The following is a 20,331-nucleotide window of genomic DNA, read 5'->3' on the forward strand; positions in this document are numbered from 1 at the left end:
ATTTGTGATCTCTGTGTGCTGTAATGGGTACATCCTTGATTTTTATACCAGGTTTGGAATAAATAGCTTGTTTTCGTGTAATGCACCCACATTCAAACTTCTCGGGAGAAAAACGATAGCCATTTTTCATTCGCCCATTGTTGTAACCGATTTACCGTAGTTTTGACCGGCCTTTTACTGATCGAGAGATTACACGAGCCAAAAGCGATCTGCAAGTCGTCTCCATACAGGGAATACATGACTGGCCTGGGGATAACCTTTGCTAGAGAATTTATCTTAATGGCAAAAAGGGTCACACTCAGTACACTTCTCTGAGGAACTACATTTTCCTGGCTGAATGTACGAGGTAGTGTTTTGCCATATCTTACATTGAAGGTTTGTTCCTGGAGAAAATCTTCGACACATGAAAACATTCACCCTCTGATTCCCATTGCTGCAAATTCTTGAGAATTAGTGTTTATTGTACTTACAAAGCTTTGTCACTATTTTTTTGACTACTTTTCTGATTTCCCGGGCGGCAGCACGGGCTGCTTCAAAGGAGCTAGAAAGACAAAATAAAAGTTGGGTTTATTAGAAAGACTGCTTAGTCCTGGTAACAATGATACCAATATCATCGCAATCTTTGAACAAATAACAGATATATTGAAGAAAACGTGTGAAGCAGTCTCGACGCCCTAGCCAATTTCCCGCAACTTTTCGATTACGTCATGGAACTTTGTGCGATTGGCGGCCGCCTAACTGACATGTCGCGACGACACATGACTGGGCGTCCGTAACGGGCTCTCTAGTTATATTGGACTGCATAACTTTAATGCTAATGTGCAGTTAACGCACTGAGAATTATGTTTTATTGTTGGCCCGTATGAGGTCATTCGTGCTCATAACACGTCACACTGTGGCTGAAAATTTGAACGTTTTTAAATACTTCTTGCTTTTTTTTCGTTAAAAACATCTTTTGTGGCTGTAATGAAGCTGAGTGAGATACGGAATTCTAGTTTTTTTCTAATTAAACACAGTTGTATTTTCTCTTCATGGCTCCTTTAAAGCTCAGGCAGTTCTTTAAAGTGGGGTACCATTTAAATACACCCCAAGACTGGTTCTGCCTTTTCAGAGATTCATGACAGGCATCGTTCCACCACGGCTTTGGTTGCCTGGGAATCCGTAGAGATGTCTGGGGGATTGCAACTTTTGCAGCTCTAAGACGTTCCTCACAGATGCGGGTTTTGCCTCATCAATGAACATGCTGCTGCAAAATACATCAAAGCAAACTAACTCCTCAAATATTTCCAAATGTGCCCTTTGCAGCTTCCATCGGGGTGAACAGCTTTGAGGGAAGGAAGGGTTTGCACTTCGAGCAGTAAGGCAGGAAAGTAGTCACTTTCATGAGGATTGTTCATAGCACTCCACGCATAATACATTTGGAGGTCCGACGACCCGACACAGAGCTCTATAGCGGAAAAGCTTCCATTGCATGCAGAAAAATGCGTCTCGTCTTCATTATTAAAAAAACTAATCTGTTGGTAGTACCCCACTGTTAAATTAATTTTTCCCGGCTGTCGATTCTTTCACCTCCCCACCGGCAGGGATGAGCATTGAAGTCTCCCATAATAAAAATTGGCCGCGTATCTGCTCCTTTCGTTACAAATGTCGTCAAAAGACGATAGTCTTTATCGACCTTTGCCAAGTAAATGCCTCCCATTGCTTGCCCCTGACCTCTCATTTTGTTCCTCTTGCGTCGCGCTCCTCCCAAGGTAAAGACGCCAAAGGTTTGCTTAAATAATTTTAAATTTACCGCGTTCCACTAGATACAGGCCGAGTGTACCGATGCCAACGCTGCCGTACGGCAGAGACACGCACGAATCGAGGCGCCCTACTTCAGTGTTTCTAGAACCACGTTGCACTCCTCCACGGGCGTTCCACGCAGAACGTGGAACCTTTCTAGTGGAACCTGTCGGAACTGTTTCCGATTCATTTCTTAAAATGGCGGCAGATGCAATAGGGGCGCGGCGACAGCAGGCGACGGCAGAGTGAATTTGTTTTCTGCTGTTGATGAAGTATTTATATTCGCAAAAATCAAGGATGTATGCTTTTTTATAAAGGAACACTGCAAATATCACTTCTGTATTTACTTGTCTTATATATGCGTAATGTCTTGTTCTTCTTCAACAATGTTGACAAGTGTGAACACTACACCGGACTAAGACGGGCAGATTTAGCAGTGACTACATAAGACTATTGCGCAGGCCTTGTTTTACTTTGGCCGGGTGGCTGAATCGAGTCAAAGACAGATAGACAGACAGACAGACATACAGACAGACCAAAATTTCTGGGTTTAAGTAGCCCAAGAAAGACTATCGTCTTTAATAATTATTAAAAGTTGTTCAACAAAGTCATTCAGTTCCTGTAAGGACACATGATCTGATGGTGGCAAGTAGAGTGAAACAACAGTGAGTAGCTTGTTAATATAAACTTGTGGGGCAACAGCCTCCAGCATAGTGTTAAGTTGTATGGACTTGAGAAGTGAGCCTGGTGCCACAGCTAAAGCCACGACGCCTGAGGCACGGGGGCAGATTTTCGGTAGTTTCTGAGGAGGTGAAAGTTGCGAAAGATGTTGTCATGTCTTTTCGTTAGATTTGTCTCCTGCAACGCTATTATTTTGGATTCATATTTGTGTAAAATTGCGGGAATATCGCCTATACTACGAAATAACCCACGGCAGTTCCAATGAAGTATTTGCACCATACGGCTGTCTTCTGGGGTTTTCGCTTTTGGGGTCAAGAAGGTGTGGATGAAGACATGCTCCCAGAGGCACTAGGGCACACCTCCATCTTCTGTCCTACCTGTCTTGCACTGCCTTCAGTTCTGTAAATACCAGTAGAGGGTCCAGGTGGTTTTCCCCGGCCCTTCGGCTTCTGTAGAGGGTCGGGGGAGTCCCCAGGTCGTTTCCGCCCAAGAGCAGCACGTGCAGCGGCGCCACTTCCTGAGGGCGCCCTCCTCTGAGGTGCGTCGACCGTTACCCGAGGAGAGGGGGTCGATGGTGTGGCAGGGGTGGAGCACAGTCTTTTGGCGGCTTGAAAGCCACACAACTCTCTTTAGTGGAAGGGAGCTTGGCTACCGGCTTGACACGCTTAGGGGGATGTGGCTCTGTGTAGTTCGCCTGTGCTGATGGCGCCAGTGCCGGGAACTGAGGCAGCCCCGCCTCCTGACGGGATACCTGAGAAAAGCATCCTTTCCAAGCGAAGGCCAGACGTCGTTTGGCCTCCTGGAAGGATGCGTTCTCTTTTACCGTAATGGATAGCAGGTATTTCTCTTGTCTGACGCGTAGGCCTTTCCTGGAATATGCAGTGTGTTTACCACTGCAATTCGCGAATTTCAGATCTTCGTCATCAGAGGCGTCATTTATGTGTTTAGTGCTAGCACACAGTGCACAGGCCGGTTTTCCACGGCATGACTGCTGTGTGTGCCCATGCCTCTGGCAGCGGAAGCAGCGCCTGGGGATCGGTACATACGGTCTGACGCGTAGATTGAAGTCGCCTAGGTATACATTGCCGGATAAAGTGGTAAAGTAGAAGGTTAGAACCAAGTCTTTCGTGTCAATTTCCTCATATTTTCTGGGGATCTATGTGATTCGCACTGCAATATTATTCGTCTGTTCTTGTTTAAAGCCTTCCACAATCTCACCTTCAGACGCATCAATCAAGTCTTCATGCGACACTACTCCCAATCTAGTATTTAATGTGCGATGGGCAGTTATGTGACCCTTCTGTATTGCTAGTTCTTACATTGACAGCAGGGCATCTGATTGAAATTTCGCCTGGACCTCCACAAGGAGATACCCAGTTGGTAGCTTTTTAACGCTGCACTTCGGTCCAAGTAGTGTGCCCAGCTCACTGGCTACGGGAAGAGGCGACACACTCCTCAAGGGCTTCTCAGGGACGTCGGATGGCATCATCAGAAATTTCTTGAAGGTCGTCTCAGTGGGTAAATGATTGCTGGGATTGCTCGAGATTATCAAGGCAGGGTATTATGTCGGTGCGCCTTCATTTAGGAGGGCGATCAGGGTCTACATTTATCTTCTTTTTCATGAGAAGTAAAGTGTTCGGCCGCACTGCTGGTCGCCCACCATGGTACCCGAGAAGGGAACGTGATTTTACCACGTTAAACCATACAGCGCTACAACAAAAACCCGGGACGTCTAATCAAGGCTGACAGGGTTAACCCTTGCCGCCGGAGGGGAAAATGAAGGACCCAACATAAGAATAGAGGACAGGACAGGAACGGAAATATGACAGAATAGAAAAAGGAGAGAGAGGAAGGATAGAAAAAGGCGGCTAGCTGATTTCCCCAGAGCGAGTCAGTCCTTGGGTGCCGTCTGCAAGAGGCAGGGGCCGAAGTTGCGTGTTGTTTCAGCTGAGGGGTCGTAAAGGTCGAAAAATAACTTCAGCGTCAGCTAAGCAACCAGGAAGCCCTTTTCCTTGGACACGGCGGCTAAGCCATGCCCAGCTGGGGTGTGGGTGGGTCAAACCCACATGGGCTCTGGGTCCGCGGTGTCGCCACTACCGTAACCTTAAAAACGCAAGGTGTCCCTGCGGGCAATATTTGTATGTGCTAGTACACCTTCACCACCCGATTTGAGGGTTTATAAACTTCACTGGACGCGTTGAGTAAATTTTTCAGCGATTTGCGCGCGAACGCGACTAACGTTCATCACCAGGCATATGGGATTTTTCCGACCAACGTATGGGCCATATGGCAGTTTCAACATGGGTTTTTCCATACCCGCTAGTTGTTAGCCCATACCGAACAAGGAAGAGCTGATAATGCGGAACAGGGTAGTATACATACTGCTCCAGCTGTAAGTCAGCTGGAAGTTATAACGCTGAGCGCTGCAGCTTTTTCATCGCATGCTGAAACCTGAAGAACCTGGGAAGCGGCGAAGCATGCAGTGTATGAGTGTATTCTTGGCGCCTTGGCATTTTTTCCAACGGAGGTGAAACGGTTGGGGGTACAGGTATACAGCTCTGCTGTAAAAGTCTCGTGTCTTTGAAGCACGAAGCGTTCTAGCGCGAGGCGTAAACGAGTATCCCGGTGTTTTATTACCATCGCTACATGATACAACGGTTGCGAAACGACCACGAAATGGGACACCGACAGTCCAAGGCATAAGGGGCTTCGCCATTAAAAAAATTGCCAAATTCACCCACCCAATTGCGCCCGCACTCGCCGGCGTGGCTCATTGGGTGAATGACGAACGACCATGCCGAAGGATGTCACGCCGGCCAACATGGCCGCGTCCAGAGCGCCGCGCTGTAAACCGTCTATATAAAGGTCTACTGTGAGCTTTGGACCAAGTGGCTAAATCGGCGGACAGGCAGCAGGCGGAAAGACAGACAGACAGACAGACAGACAGACAGACAGACAGACAGACAGACAGACAGACAGACAGACAGACAGACAGATAGACAGACAGACAGACAGACAGACAGGCAAAAATTTTCGCGTTTAGGTAGCGCCAAAACAACCACCTCTCTGTGAAATGGCAGCAATAGGGGAGCGCAAAGCTTTACCAAGTGTGGCGGGATCTACCGTCGCGAGCTCCTATTGGTCGAGAGTATACGATAAGATGTTTTTTTATCGGGACGGCTCACTGCACTTCAATTTTGCTTCCTGATAGTTTACTGATGCGTATATTCCATGGGTTTCCCTAGCGTTCAATCGTCGTCATCGTTAGACAGAGGGGTGCAGTTTCTCTCAATATTTGCATGTCCATGCATCCCTTTCCAAATCCAAAGTTCTTCGACCTTGCCGGAATGGCGCCAACGGATACAAGTCCGCTTAATAGCGCGAGGGACCCAGCTTCGATTCCTACCACGGGAAGCGTTGTAATATTTCTTCACTTCAACCACACTCGTAATCACCGTCAGAAAGTTTCCTCCCCCTCTGTGTGTTTTAGATAGACTGCAGACGACATCAGTGAGAGAATGAAAGCTTCGAATTTAAAAGCTAGAATGCCCGTATGCTTAGATTTTGCAGATGGTCAAGATCTATTGGTGGCTTAAAATGACCCGGATCTCTCCACTGCAGAGCCTTTAAAAACCGAATGCTGCTTAGAGGGGTAAATGAAATTTACTTGCCAGGGATTGATCGGTTAAGTGCCGGTAACCCAGGAAATATATTTGTGAGTGGAATGTACAATCGAACCTCGTTATGACGATGTATATCAGAACAGTAAATTACTTCGTTATATCTGGTATTCGTTATAACAGTAGCGGTAAAAATCGGCTCTAGAAACAATCGGCAATCTGGCTCGCCCCGAAACCCTACATACAAAAACGCATTATTCTAGGCTTCCAAACCACCATAAATGAATGAATCTTTACCTCTCTCCCTGCGGCATTTTAAAATATATAATGAGAACGTGAATTTTCAAAAAAAAGGGGAAGTGCGTTCGACGAAGCACGCCTGCGTTATTATTTATTTAAAGAAGGATGGGGTCTTCTTCTGGTGGCTTCTCTTAGTACCGAGGAGGATGATGTTTTCCAGTGTGTACACGCACGAAAGGGCGTTTTCTACTTTTGCAGTTTTCAACGACAGGCGTTTTTCCTCCGTTACAGCCAATATCACGCGCGTCTCTCGTGGTTTCTGTTTCCTTATAAAATATTAGGGGTCACTGAAATTAAGAGTAACCTAAGGCCCCCAAAATCAATTTTAGAAGCCTTAGAGTGGCCAATCAAAGTTTGTATTTAGTTCGCTACAGACGCTAATTCGCTAAATAAGTGTATGTTATAGCGAGGTTCAACTGTATTTGAGGGGGCCTAGTTGGCGATAATGAGGTTACTTTTATCGCTGTGTGTGTGTGAGGGCCACACGCTCAAATCGGCCACTTTCCGCGACAATCAGCAGCCCCCATTAAGAGAGAGAGAGACAAACATTTATTTCGTGGCCCCTGGACGAGCGCACGATGCAGCCACCAATAGTCGCCACTCGCCACCACTGTGACCTTCACTTGCCCCTCCTTTCTCGCAGGCAGTGTGTGTTTCGGGGCGGAGGTTTAGAGCGAGTGACGTTGGTCGGAATGGGAATGAGAGTTAGTTTTAGTGAGTGCCTGATTGGAAAACCAACTTTAGTCTGCAGGCACCTCTACGCTTCCCTTTTGCGCATCGCGAATGTACCAAGATTCAGCCGCGTCGTCAAAGTTGAGAGGGGCCAGCCGAACTCTATCATTCCATAAATGAATGCATCAATTAATAAACCAATGAGAACATCAGTCGATTACTTAGAGTGCGAGCGCTAGAAGAATCGACCACAAGAATATTTGCACGTATTCTGAGCAGTGTGTCCAAGCGAAAAAAAATACCGGTTCGGTTACGGTTCTGGTTCAGGCGAAATTTTTTCGTTCTGGTGCAGTACCGGTTCGACATAATCACGTACCGAACCGGTTCGCGAACCGGTGCAGGAGCTTGAACCGGTTCGCGTACCGGTTCAATGAGTTGAATTATCAGTGAAATTAGAAAAAGACATTTAGTAGTTTAAAACGACAGTCAAATAAAAATACAAACAAAAATTCAAAAAGCTGCTGTTTCCCCAGGGCAGCGGCGGAGTTGCAAAGCAACTTTAAACAATTACGAGATATTAGACAAACACATGAAGTGGCGACGGTTTACCACCCACTTTCTCACCCAGACATTATGTTGTCCTAGCGACTATTCATAAAGCGACCGCCAAGGGGTATGACGTTAGAATATATTTTCGGCCTTTTCCTTTTTTTGTTGAAATCGCAAGCTTCGCTGTGGAATCGCCCATCACGCTAACCTTGAAGCCTTAAATTTACGCCTGCATACTGGCGCGTTCAAACACCATATTTGAAGTATCCTACAACAGGCACATAAATACTACCAATGAATTAGATTATTTAGTCGCCCTGAATAGTTTGTTAGCTGTCACCCTATCGAATGTGTTAGCCCCAATTTTGTTAAAAGTAAGCTTTAGTTAACGCTCAGTCACTGCATTATTGCTCAGACCACTGCACTTCCTTTTGCAGCTATACCGGATGTGTGCATTGCGATCAGTATGTCATCGTACCGCCTGACCCCGGGCAATCGTTTCGTGTGCTACAGCGCGGAATCTTATAACAGATTATGCTGTTACAAACGAAAGGGAAATTTGACGCGCGGACCATGAGATGATACATTTTTTGGGTAGACGCTCTTTAATTCGTCCACAGCAATACTCCCCTCCGGAACGAGTAGAAGTAATTTAGCGAGTTGGGCAATCAGTACAAGTGCAGCTTCGAAAAAAAGCTTATCTGAAAGAGACAAAACTGCAGAACAAGCAGAAAAGACGATCGCTGGGCGAATGGGACAGTGTGAGGTACGGGCGTGCCTTTCTGCACCTGTCATCTGCTTTATTACTGTTTGTGCTTCCAAGACAAGATCGAGGGCGGCAGTTTCTTGCCAAGGGATTAAGTGCGCACCTTAACAGTTTTCCCTGACATATCTGTTATTTGTATCTGTAAAAACTGAACTTGTCCACTCTAATGTCCTCAAAAACTGACCACGGCACTCACTTCCTTCGCATTGATGGCGCGTTTGGTTGTGAAAGGCAGGGCAAAGAAAAGTTTTGTGCAATATCTACATTTTGCTGCTTTTTTTACTTATTCAATTTTGCTTACTTTTTGCGTAATATTTTACAACAACGTGATTCTCCTTTTCTTTTTTGCTGTTTTCCGTGTAAACACATTAAAAAAACTGGTGCATTTGATGCCCCGTGCTACATCTCTGCTCCGAGGCGCAGCTTATGTTGCAGGCCGGTACACTTCTTTTACCCAGCTGGTGATATTACACGTGTATGGAAATCTCGATACACGGGCGTTCTCGATTTCCATCTACTTCATAAAAACGGTCGTGGGGAAGGGAGATCGAGGCCACTTGTGGTCAGCAGCAAACGGCTTAGCCACTGAGCCACTCCTGTGGTCACCCTTGTCAAGTGTTAACAATTTGCAGGTGTCGGACCTTTTAAACAAATTACGAAATGCAAAAAGTTTGCACACACCGGGTATGGGCTTTCGCTGTTGCGCAGTGGAGCACTCCTGCAGCCTGATTGCTCCAATAAAGTTGCAGCTAAGGAAGGGCAAAGTAGTTTTATATCCACTGTACGCTGCCGACAATTGCATTTCGTTTGGTCAGCTTGCACTAAGCTCGCGCTTCCACCAGCAACAGACGATTGCTACATTGCTCATTCATTTCCGCTGTTGTTACATAGAGCGTGATAGTGTTCAATTGTCTGGAGGAGAAAGTGCGCGAGCGGGTACGAAGTTGATGGTACGTGAAATAAAAAAGGCCTGAATTGCATTGACTGTGCAATATCAACAACGGAGGGTCGACCCATTTCGGCATGAACCGGTAACCGTTATTTCTTTTTTCTGTTCAGTTCCGGTTCGGGTTCAGCGCGCTAAAAAATACCGGTTGGGGCTCAGGTTCAGTTCCAGCAAAAATACTGGTTGAGTTCCGGTTTTCGGTTCTGTTCGGTTCGGTTCGGTTCCGGTTCGACACCCTGATTCTGAGCTTAGCGTTACGACTCTGAAGCGTACCAAGCGTTACACACCCGCCGATAGCACCGCCTTTGTGCATTGGACACCGCTTTATGCGGGATAAAGGTGGGCTGCTTTCGAGCGACACTTCATAGTAGGCAACCAAACCATTTGCCACTTTTTGAGTGGTCGTGAGAGAGGTCCATATAATTTCGCCAAGGAGTACAAAAAGATAACGGAGGCATTGACCAATAATAGGAGGCACGATCTGGAGACCTGCCTGTAAGGGACCACTCAAGCGCATAAGCAAGTAAAATATTTGCCACTTTTGTTTCCAGATGGCATTTCCCACCTGCATGGCTCCTGAAAAAATGAGGCGAAAATTGTTCCGTAGCAATGCAATGCAAGCTCATCTACGATATTTGGGATAAATACAAATGAATCTACATTTTTAATAAACCAACGTACACGCCAACGTACACAAAGGAAGTCAGTCGACGTAAGTAAGAAAATATTGGAATACGCGTAAGAACACTGTTGTTTGGAAAGGTTGTCAACGATGCTCAAAATAGCTTAGTAGACACCTGGCATAGATTAAAACGGCAGGGGGCAAGTGGACAAGCAATGGGAAATCTGAGTCCAGCGATAACTTAAACGTAATCAACATTACATTATCTCCGGTATTTAAAGGAGCCATGAAGAGAAAACACAAGTTTGGTTCATTCAAAAGATTGCCTCGTTAGAATCATACTGACACCACTTTTAACGTAAACTTCGCTCAAATAAGCTACATAATTAGGAAAAAAGGGAATGGCCATGCGTCCCACCAGCTCATTTCCCGCAACAGAACCTATGATGTCATTCGTGCCAGCTCTGCGATTGGCGGAGGCAAGCACAAGCAGACGCAAATTAGGTAGAGCTGACAAACTAGCCGAACGAGCGATTTGCGCGTAAATTTAGGGCACATTCTTTACAAAGCAATAATAATGATGGGACAAACAGTGGAAGTTACGAAAGCAGATGTAAACATAGAAGTACTGATGCGTACTGCTGTTCGTACTGCGCACAGCATGCTTGGTTTAGCTGCACAGCACTACGGGGCTTGGGGTTGTCTCAGACGACACTGGCCGATTGACGCAAGCAACGGTGTCTTACGTGACCACATTTGTCGAGCGAGCACTGTTTCAGGGAACGAATATTTTCTCCCAGAACAAAAACAAGCCAGGTTTAAATACAGGCAGAAACAAACCAAACGCTTGCCACGGTATGGTGGCACCATCTAGGTTCGGGTAACGCAAAGAAACGCGAGAACAAACCAACACCGCTGTACAGGGTGGAGACAACATTTGAACGGTCCCGTGCTGCCGAAATTGGGCCAACGTGCTCAACGCGTTGTTCTTTTCGTTTCCCACGAGACCTAGCAACGCGAAACCGACAATATGATTCAAACTTTTTCAGTAAACCGCGTTGCGGCGATAATTTTAGCGCGGTTTTGACACAATGACTTGCTTCGGCGGTGAGCGAGCGAGCCAAAATGGCGGCGCCAGCATATACGTGTCTCTACCCTGTACGGCGGATGCGTGAAGGTATTCTAGGCTGCAGAGCGATCGGTTCCTGTGATGTCATTGCAGACCCCGAAAACAAACGATTTAGCGGGAAAATCAAAATTTTAACCTAAAGTGTTTAATTTCTCAGTGAATAAAGCATCGTTTGTATCCGGACAAGCGGTGGGGGCACTATAAAACACGAAATCTTTCGAATAAAACCAACTTGCATTTTCTCTTCATGGCTCCTTTAACCAATTCAGACTACTGTTTGGACGTAAATAAAACACCTGGGGTCAACAATAAGTGAAAAAGTATCTGGAAAATTTCTCAGGTCAGCGGCATTCCCGTGGAGGTATTCTAAATCAGATTAGTAAACAATATGGTTCTCACACTGCATAAACTAAAGTACCGGGTTTATAGAAAGGCCCACCATTTTACAGCGAAGCTGCTACCCTCTAGTTGGCTGGAGAGTTTCGCTCCGTAAACGACAAATCCAGGGAGGACCCAGCAGTTCCCACCTAAGAAGCCGATCGCATGCATCAGGTTATTCAGGTCTACAGCATAGAGCTCAGTATTTGTTTAAAAAAAACCACAAAACAAGCGCTGAAACTGCAGTTTGGATGATAGGGCGCCTGGTAACAATGGGACTTCCCCCCCCCCCCCCCCCCCCTCAATGTGTTCCTGGTAAAGAATATATGTGTGATTATGTTTGAAGGCTACGTAGGAGTAGTGTCACTAAATAGAGCAGTTCTTGCCCAAGACTGCGCATGCGTCAGGCTAGGGAGGACTTATCATCTTCCGCTAGAGAAGCCGAGCGGAAGCGACAAGCCCGTCGTGACAAGATGCATTCCATACCCTCCCCCATCACCATTCGTAGTGGCTTGCAAACGTTTCGCTGGGCATATAATTTCGCAGGGCCGGGTGGCGACAATTCTTTATAAATAAAGTCATCTCATGCGTGCGAGAACTGGCGCCCGAACGTGCGTCACGTTCCCCTCGTAGTTATCGCAATCACGACCAGCTCCTCTCTAAAGGCGAAGTAGAGCTATGGGTAGGATGAACCAGTTGGTTCTGAACAGACACTGGGTGCGTACTTCAAGAGTCTCATTGGCATGTCCCCCGTGGTTAATCGTGTAATGGGGGATCTGGGCCACATGGATGTGTCATCCACCTGACTCAGGACTTCATCCGCTCCATAAATAAACAACACGAATCCGCCTTGACCGGCCTTTTAAAGGAGCGTCTCGAGTCATCACGCTTTTACGACATGAGTTACATAAATCATTGAATGCATTCCACGTTGAACCGCTTGAAAATATGAACGATCCAGAAAGCCATGGCGAACCTGCGCATGGTGCAATAAAATTAAAGTTACAACTTTTTTTTATAAAATCATCCGCGTAAAGGATGGCGTAATATTTTCAGAATACAAGCGATTCGAACATGGGCTCAGTTCTGCCCTTCGAAAAGGTGTGATGCAGCGTTGGAAATCCATGTTGTCGGCTATACAAAACAACGCAAAAATTTTTGCATTCAAGCGGCGACTATGACAGAGAACCCCATAAACTCCCTACCAAGTATCCCACTTTGGTTGGAATAGAATACAGCATCAGATTTCTTCGCGAAATTTTCAATTAACACTTTTTTACGTTATCTGCATCAAATACATACGACGTGTAATATGACGGCAACATTAAAATTGATCAGAGTAAATTTTCAATATCCGCCGCACTATTTTGCTCTCACAATCCGCCGAAGTCGAAGTAGTGTCGTTTGTGCAATTTTTATCTAATTAAACTTCAGCAGGGGACAACCTTAGCGCTGAGCCTAATGAATGAATAAAACAGTCACTAATGTTCTGCTTCTGTGAGCTCCCCACAGCCGCCTTTCCTATAGCAATGAAAATTGTCCCAGTTTCCGAAATGCATCAAGGTGGTCTATTAAATATTATTGTCACGGGGCAGGTGGACCGTGAACAATGCCCCATGGTGCCATAGCCCGGCGTCGAAGACGACGAGGAAAAAGCGGGCGAGCAGACTTTCGCCATGGCCGCTTGTAAATAGCGTAAATAGATCGTTTAAAATCATTAATTGTTCGTGTGCTACCGCCGCGTAACTTCTCTTGGTGGAGGGGCGGTTTCCGCAACTTGTACTGTTAACAGCGCAGCTGCCCCACACCACGGAGCTTCATAAACTATATACCAATTCCGCCCGGCCAATTTTCTCAAAAGTAGCAGGGAATTTAATGTGGAAGAGTGTCAGCGAAATGTCAGTAGTAAATATAAAAAAGAATACTGAATAAAGTTGACAACAATATATATATGTATGTATATATATATATATATATATATATATATATATATATATATATATATATATATATATATATCGAAAGGCGTGGGTTCGGTCCCCACTCTGGAAACGTGTTTTTCTTTCTTTCTCACGTAATTAATAATAATGTAACATCACTAACAGTAAAAAATATTCTAATCATTCCGCTATGCCTTCTTTGGCGTTGTAGACTGCCGGCATTTCTTCCTGTATATATATATATATTGCCGCGAACCATACATTGGGTTTGTTTATTTGTGTTTTGCTTTTACCGCCCGGCTGCGCCGGTCTGTGTTATCTCTGCGCCAAGGGAAGCGCGTGTTCCATTCTTTCTTTCTGTGCCGCAAGTGTTATCTGTCGTGATAGGGAGAGAATTCCGATCTAACGTGAACAGCCCAGAATAATCTTCTTGGATCTACTATGTTCTCGATGTGAATCGACGTTTCGAGAACCACGCGCGCCGAAAGATAAAAAGCCTGCAGTGCGGACGCCGGAGCATTCGATTCGACGACACTCGCCTGTGCAAGTCACTTTGTTGACCGCTGCTTCGCCGCCTCTGTATTCTTTTGAGTTGTTAGGGGAGCACAAGTTCGCTCCAATAAACGTGTTTCTCATTCAACACCACTGCATCGTCCTTGTCTTCGTGACATCTGGTGGAGGTGCTGGGTACGCACCCTTCATGCCCACTACAACCTCGAAAAGCCGCCAAGCCAGTCCAACACGAGTCAGCCCCCGCCTGCAAGATTTACCGCCCGAGTTCGGTCTTCTGCCAGAAGGGCCCAAGAGAAGGAACGCTGCAACCAACACCATGGTGCAAGAAACAACGTCGCCAATCATCCTGCAGCAGCCCCGAGAACCGCCATCGTTCCGGGGAGCCCCCGCTGAAGACCCCGAAGAATGGTTGGAGAAGTTGGAGCGCGTCCGCATCTTCAACAGGTGGGACGATGAAGAAACGTTCCGGCATGTCTTCTTTTACTTAGAAGATGCTGCTCGAACTTGGTTCGAGAACCATGAGAGCTCTTTGACCGACTGGACTCAATTCAAGAGGGAGTTCCTTAAGACCTTCACTACCGTGGTGAGAAAAGAGCGAGCTGCGCTTTTGCTTGAAACTCGAACGCAGCACCCCAACGAAGGAGTCGTGATTTTCGTTGAGGAGATGAAGCGACTTTTTCGTCGTGCGGACCCTGAAATGACCGAGGAAAAGAAGCTCAGGTTTCTAATGCGAGGAGTGAAGCAAGAGCTTTTTGCTTGTCTAGTCCGTCACCCTCCGAAGACAGTGGCCGAATTCGCGTCTGAGGCGGCCGCGATGGAGAAGACGCTAGAAATTCGAACCAGGCAGTACGACCGCCCTGTCAACGCGCTGTTCTCGGAGACCATCGGTGCTGCAAATGGAAGCTCCGATACATTGCGAGAGACCATCCGAGCAGTGGTCAGGGAGGAGCTTCGGAAGCTTTTTCCAACGACGCCGCAACCTCAAGTGGCTTCCCTGACCGACGTAATCCGAGAAGAAGTCCAAAACGCACTGGGAACTTCTACACCGTCGGAAGCACCCCGCGAACCACAAGCCATGACCTACTCCTCGGCTGTTCGTCAACCCCGCCCTGCTCCAACCCGTCGTCAAGAGGCTGAGCCATACCGCCGTCCAACGCCGCCCGCCCGACGCCCTGTAGACCAATACCAGACGCCAAGGAAGACCGACGTGTGGCGAACGCCCGATAATCGCCCGCTGTGCTACCACTGCGGAGAGGCCGACCACATCTACCGTCGCTGTCCCTACAAGAGGCTCGGTTTGCGAGGGTTCTCCGTCGACGCCCCACGCCCCCGATACGGCCAGCGCCCTGCTGAGATCGAAGAATACCTCTCCAACACCAACCGAGGACCAGCCCGCTTCAACCGTTCACCGTCGCCCTACCCATCTCAGTCACCAAACCGCCGCAGCACTGCTGACTTCTCACGTGGAAGGTCCCCCAGCCCACGCGGGGGAAACTAAAAGCAGCAACTTCGGGAGGTAAAGTTGCACAACGGCGGAAAAATGAAAACCCTCCAACGACGCAGCGACTCGCTGAAGACCATCATTCACGACATGCCCTCATCCCGACGACCCGACCTAGCCCTAACGAGACTCCTGAACACGACGACAGCTACACGGCGCGACGCGTACCCGACCTGACCAAGACGTCCGTTGAGAAGACGACGACAACGACGATGCACAGTGCCCGACCATCAACACGTACAAGCAGAGATACGACGCCCCGACGAACCCGCAACTCGAGGACGACTGCATCTGACGTCAAGGTGTCCATCGACGGCTTTGACGTAGTCGCCCTCGTAGACACGGGAGCTGACTATTCGGTAATGAGCGGACCATTTGCGTCTAAACTGAAGAAAGTTATGACCAGATGGGACGGTCCGCACATACGCACAGCAGGAGGCCACCTCGTGACGCCAAGTGGAACGTGCACATCGCGCGTCACCATAGACGGCACAACGTACCCTGCGGCGTTCGTCGTTCTGCCTAACTGCTCCCGCGACGTGATTCTCGGAATGGACTTTTTGACGGACAACGGCGCAATAATTGATCTGCAGACCAAGTCGATAACATTTTCCTCCAATCACTCCACGACGCAGCAGCCGAACCCCGATCACCGTGCTGCTGTCAGGATCGCCGACGACCACATCACCCTGCCACCCCGCGCAAGCTTGATGATCGCCGTCTACTGTGAGGATGCTGCTTCTGACATCGACGCTATCGTAGAGAGTGATCGAAGGTTGCTTCTCGACCGCGGTGTCTCCGTCGCAAGAGGCATTGCGCACTTTAAGCAACGCCAATCTCACGTTTTGGTCACTAATTTCACCGAAGAGTACCAGCATTTAAACAAGGGAGCTGCAATTGCGTTCCTCGAAGAAACGCAAGAAGCAAGTGATGTGATCGCAGTCGCCGACTTTGAACGCACACCCGTAGAAACATTCAAGCTCCCGCAGCCATTCGACGTGAATCCGGCGCTACCGCAAGAACAACGGAAAAAATTATTGGCTTTGCTGCGTCGCTATAGCGAATGTTTTTCGTCGAGCGCAAAACTACGTCAGACCCCTCTAGCGAAGCACCGAATAATAACCGAAGATGGAGCCCGACCTACCCGACAGTCACCGTACCGCGTCTCTTCACACGAACGGGAAGCCATCCGGACTCAAGTCGACGACATGCTGAGCGATGACATTATACAGCCATCGAAAAGCCCCTGGGCTGCGCCCGTCGTACTCGTAAAGAAAAAAGACGGCACATTAAGGTTTTGCGTTGACTACCGGCGACTGAACAAAATCACGAAAAAGGACGTGTACCCCCTCCCCCGAATCGACGACGCCCTCGACCACCTCTGCCACGCGAAGTACTTCTCATCGATGGACCTGAAGACCGGCTACTGGCAAATTGAAGTGGACGAGAGAGACCGAGAGAAGACTGCATTTATAACCCCAGACGGCCTATACGAGTTCAAGGTGATGCCGTTTGGGCTGTGCACAGCACCAGCGACGTTTCAAAGAGTCATGGACACTGTGCTAGCTGGCCTTAAGTGGCACACCTGCCTCGTATACCTCGACGACGTAGTGGTATTCGCCCGGACTTTCGACGAACACCTTGCAAGGTTGGAGTCTGTACTCGAGGCCATTCGTACGTCGGGGTTGACGCTGAAGCCTGAAAAGTGCCGTTTCGCATACGGGGAACTCAAGTTCTTGGGCCACGTCGTCAACGCCGCGGGAGTCCTACCTGACCCGGCAAAAACTTCAGCCATTGCGAACTTCCCAAGGCCAAAAGACAAGAAGGGCGTGCGGAGATTTCTCGGGCTGTGCGCATACTACCGGCGCTTCGTCGCAAACTTCGCACGCATTGCAGAGCCACTCACGCGCTTGACGAAAGATAGCACCCCTTTCAGCTGGGAAAACGACCAAGAAAAAGCATTCGGCGAGCTGCAAAAACGCCTGCAAAGCCCGCCCGTGCTCGCTCATTTCGACGGAAATGCCGAAACGGAAATGCATACGGACGCCAGTGATATAGGCTTGGGTGCCGTCCTTGTCCAAAAGCAAAGCGGCTGCGAAAGGGTAATCGCCTATGCTAGCCGTGGTCTGTCGAAGGCGGAGAAAAACTATTCTGCCTCTGAGAAAGAGTGCCTGGCTATTATATGGGCGATTTCAAAATTTCGCCCATACGTGTATGGAAGGCCATTCAAGGTTGTAACAGACCACCATGCGCTGTGTTGGCTCGCCAATTTGAAGGACCCCTCTGGCCGTCTTGGGCGGTGGAGCTTGCGCCTGCAGGAGTTCGACGTTACAGTCGTTTATAAATCCGGCAGGAAACACTCCGACGCCGACTGCCTGTCCCGCGCCCCCGTCGACCCACCACCACAAGACTCTGATGAAGACAGCGCGTTCTTCGGGATCGTGACGAAGAGCGACCTAGCCGCCCAGCAGCGTGCCGACCCCGACTTACGCGTCATAATCGAGTACCTCGAGGGATGCAACGTTGCCGTTCCTAGGACCTTCAAACGCAGTTTACCAGCATTCAGCCTGAGAAACTCCGTCCTTGTGAAGAAGAATTTCAGCCCCGGAACAAGAGCGAATTACCTTCTCGTCATCCCCGCGGACCTTCGTGACGAAATTTTGGAAGCGTGCCACGACGACCCGTCTTCCGGACATCTGGGCACAGCCCGCACTATCGGAAAAATCAAGGCGAGGTACTACTGGCCCGGCCTTACCTCTGACGTCACCCACTACGTCCGGAGCTGCCGTGACTGCCAGCGACGAAAAACGCCGCCGACAAGACCCGCCGGACTTCTGCAACCGATCGCCGTCCCATCGAGACCATTTCAACAGATTGGAATGGACCTTTTAGGCCCGTTCCCTACGTCACGATCACAGAACAAGTGGATTGTCGTAGCGACAGACTACATGACGCGCTACGCAGAGACCGCCGCTCTTCCGAGGGGGACTGCACAAGAAGTGGCGAAGTTCTTTATAAGCCAGGTTGTGCTGCGACATGGAGCCCCGGAAGTCCTAATCACAGACCGCGGAACGGCATTTACTGCGGAGCTGATGCAAGGAGTATTACGCTACAGCAACACGGATCACCGAAGAACGACGGCGTACCACCCCCAAACGAACGGACTAACAGAACGTCTGAACAAGACAATCGCAGATATGCTGTCAATGTACGTTGACGTTGAACATAAGACTTGGGACGAAGTGCTCCCGTATGTCACGTTTGCGTACAACACGGCTATCCAGGAGACGACGCAGCTGACGCCGTTCGAGCTTGTCTACGGTAGAAGGCCGACTACGATGCTCGACGCCATGCTTCCGCATGTAGAAGACGACGACCTCAACGCCGACGTCCACGGATATCTTCAACGTGCGGAGGAGGCCCGCCAGCTCGCTCGAGTTCGTATAACGGACCAGCAGGTGGTGGATGCGGGCCGCTACAACCTCCGACGCCGAGACGCCGAGTACCAACCAGGGGATCGTGTGTGGGTTTGGACTCCCATCCGACGACGCGGACTCAGTGAGAAGCTCCTGCGACGGTATTTCGGACCCTACCAGATTCTACGACGTGTCGGCCAACTTACCTACGAGGTGATCCCCGATGGTGATTCCGGAACATCACGACGACGCACGCGGCCCGAAGTCGTCCACGTGGTTCGCTTAAAACCTTTCTACGGACGATAACGAATTTTATTTTTATTTTCGGACTGTCGCTTATGTTGGCATCGGGTCGATGCACACTTAGAGGGGGGGTAATGCCGCGAACCATACATTGGGTTTGTTTATTTGTGTTTTGCTTTTACCGCCCGGCTGCGCCGGTCTGTGTTATCTCTGCGCCAAGGGAAGCGCGTGTTCCATTCTTTCTTTCTGTGCCGCAAGTGTTATCTGTCGTGATAGGGAGAGCATTCCGATCTAACGTGAACAGCCCAGAATAATCTTCTTGGATCTACTATGTTCTCGATGTGAATCGACGTTTCGAGAACCACGCGCGCCGAAAGATAAAAAGCCTGCAGTGCGGACGCCGGAGCATTCGATTCGACGACACTCGCCTGTGCAAGTCACTTTGTTGACCGCTGCTTCGCCGCCTCTGTATTCTTTTGAGTTGTTAGGGGAGCACAAGTTCGCTCCAATAAACGTGTTTCTCATTCAACACCACTGCATCGTCCTTGTCTTCGTGACAATATATATATATATATATATATATATATATATATATAAGCGTTGATAGTCAAGAAAACCTTGGAAAGCAAAGGGGAGGATGTGGTAGGTCATTGGTAAAGATAAAGGATGTGGAAAGAAAGAAAATGGAGAAAAAATGCCCGCCGGGTGGGATCCGAACCCACGACATCCAGAATAGCGGTCTGGTGCGATGACCACTGCGCTACCGGCGGGGCTATTTTCCCCTCCACTTTCTGGGGTATTTATGTTAAGGTATTCTTGTTTCCTCCGCTTGGGGGTGGTAGCCAGCGCCACTCGGACTACACGGGGTTAAGGGGACCTTCTTTTTAACCTTCGGGCTGTGACTCGATTGTCTACGACACGTCGAGAGTGGTCGACTAGCGTTGAACCCTATAAATAAATAAATAAATAAATAAATAAATAAATAAATAAATAAATAAATAAATAAATAAACCCTATCAAACTCCCTATGTCACCAAGACTGCCAGAACAGAGGCCCTCGCTATGCATGTATCGAATCAGAATAGGAAACGAGAGGCTCGTTGAAATAAGACAGAAATAAGGGTTGGCAGTCAAGAAAACCTCGGAAAGCAAAGGGGAGGATGTGGTAGGTCGTTGGAACAGATAAAAAATTTGGAAAGAAAGTAAGTGGAGAAAAAACGCCCGCAGGGTGGGATCCGAACCCATGACCTCCAGAATACCGGTCATTCTGTAT

The 20,331-nt window shown here is 48.4% G+C and overlaps 1 non-coding gene across 1 annotated transcript; it reads right to left on the bottom strand.

Moving 5' to 3' along the window:
• Positions 1-19,755: 19,755 nt before the first annotated feature.
• On the bottom strand, positions 19,756-19,828 carry Trnas-gcu (transfer RNA serine (anticodon GCU)). The gene has a single exon. It is a non-coding gene; the product is annotated as a tRNA-Ser (tRNA).
• Positions 19,829-20,331: the final 503 nt, after the last annotated feature.

This window comes from Haemaphysalis longicornis, unplaced genomic scaffold, assembly GCF_048455015.1.
Source record: "Haemaphysalis longicornis isolate Haplotype H1 unplaced genomic scaffold, Haemaphysalis longicornis Haplotype H1 scaffold_10, whole genome shotgun sequence".
Lineage (NCBI taxonomy): Eukaryota > Metazoa > Arthropoda > Arachnida > Ixodida > Ixodidae > Haemaphysalis > Haemaphysalis longicornis.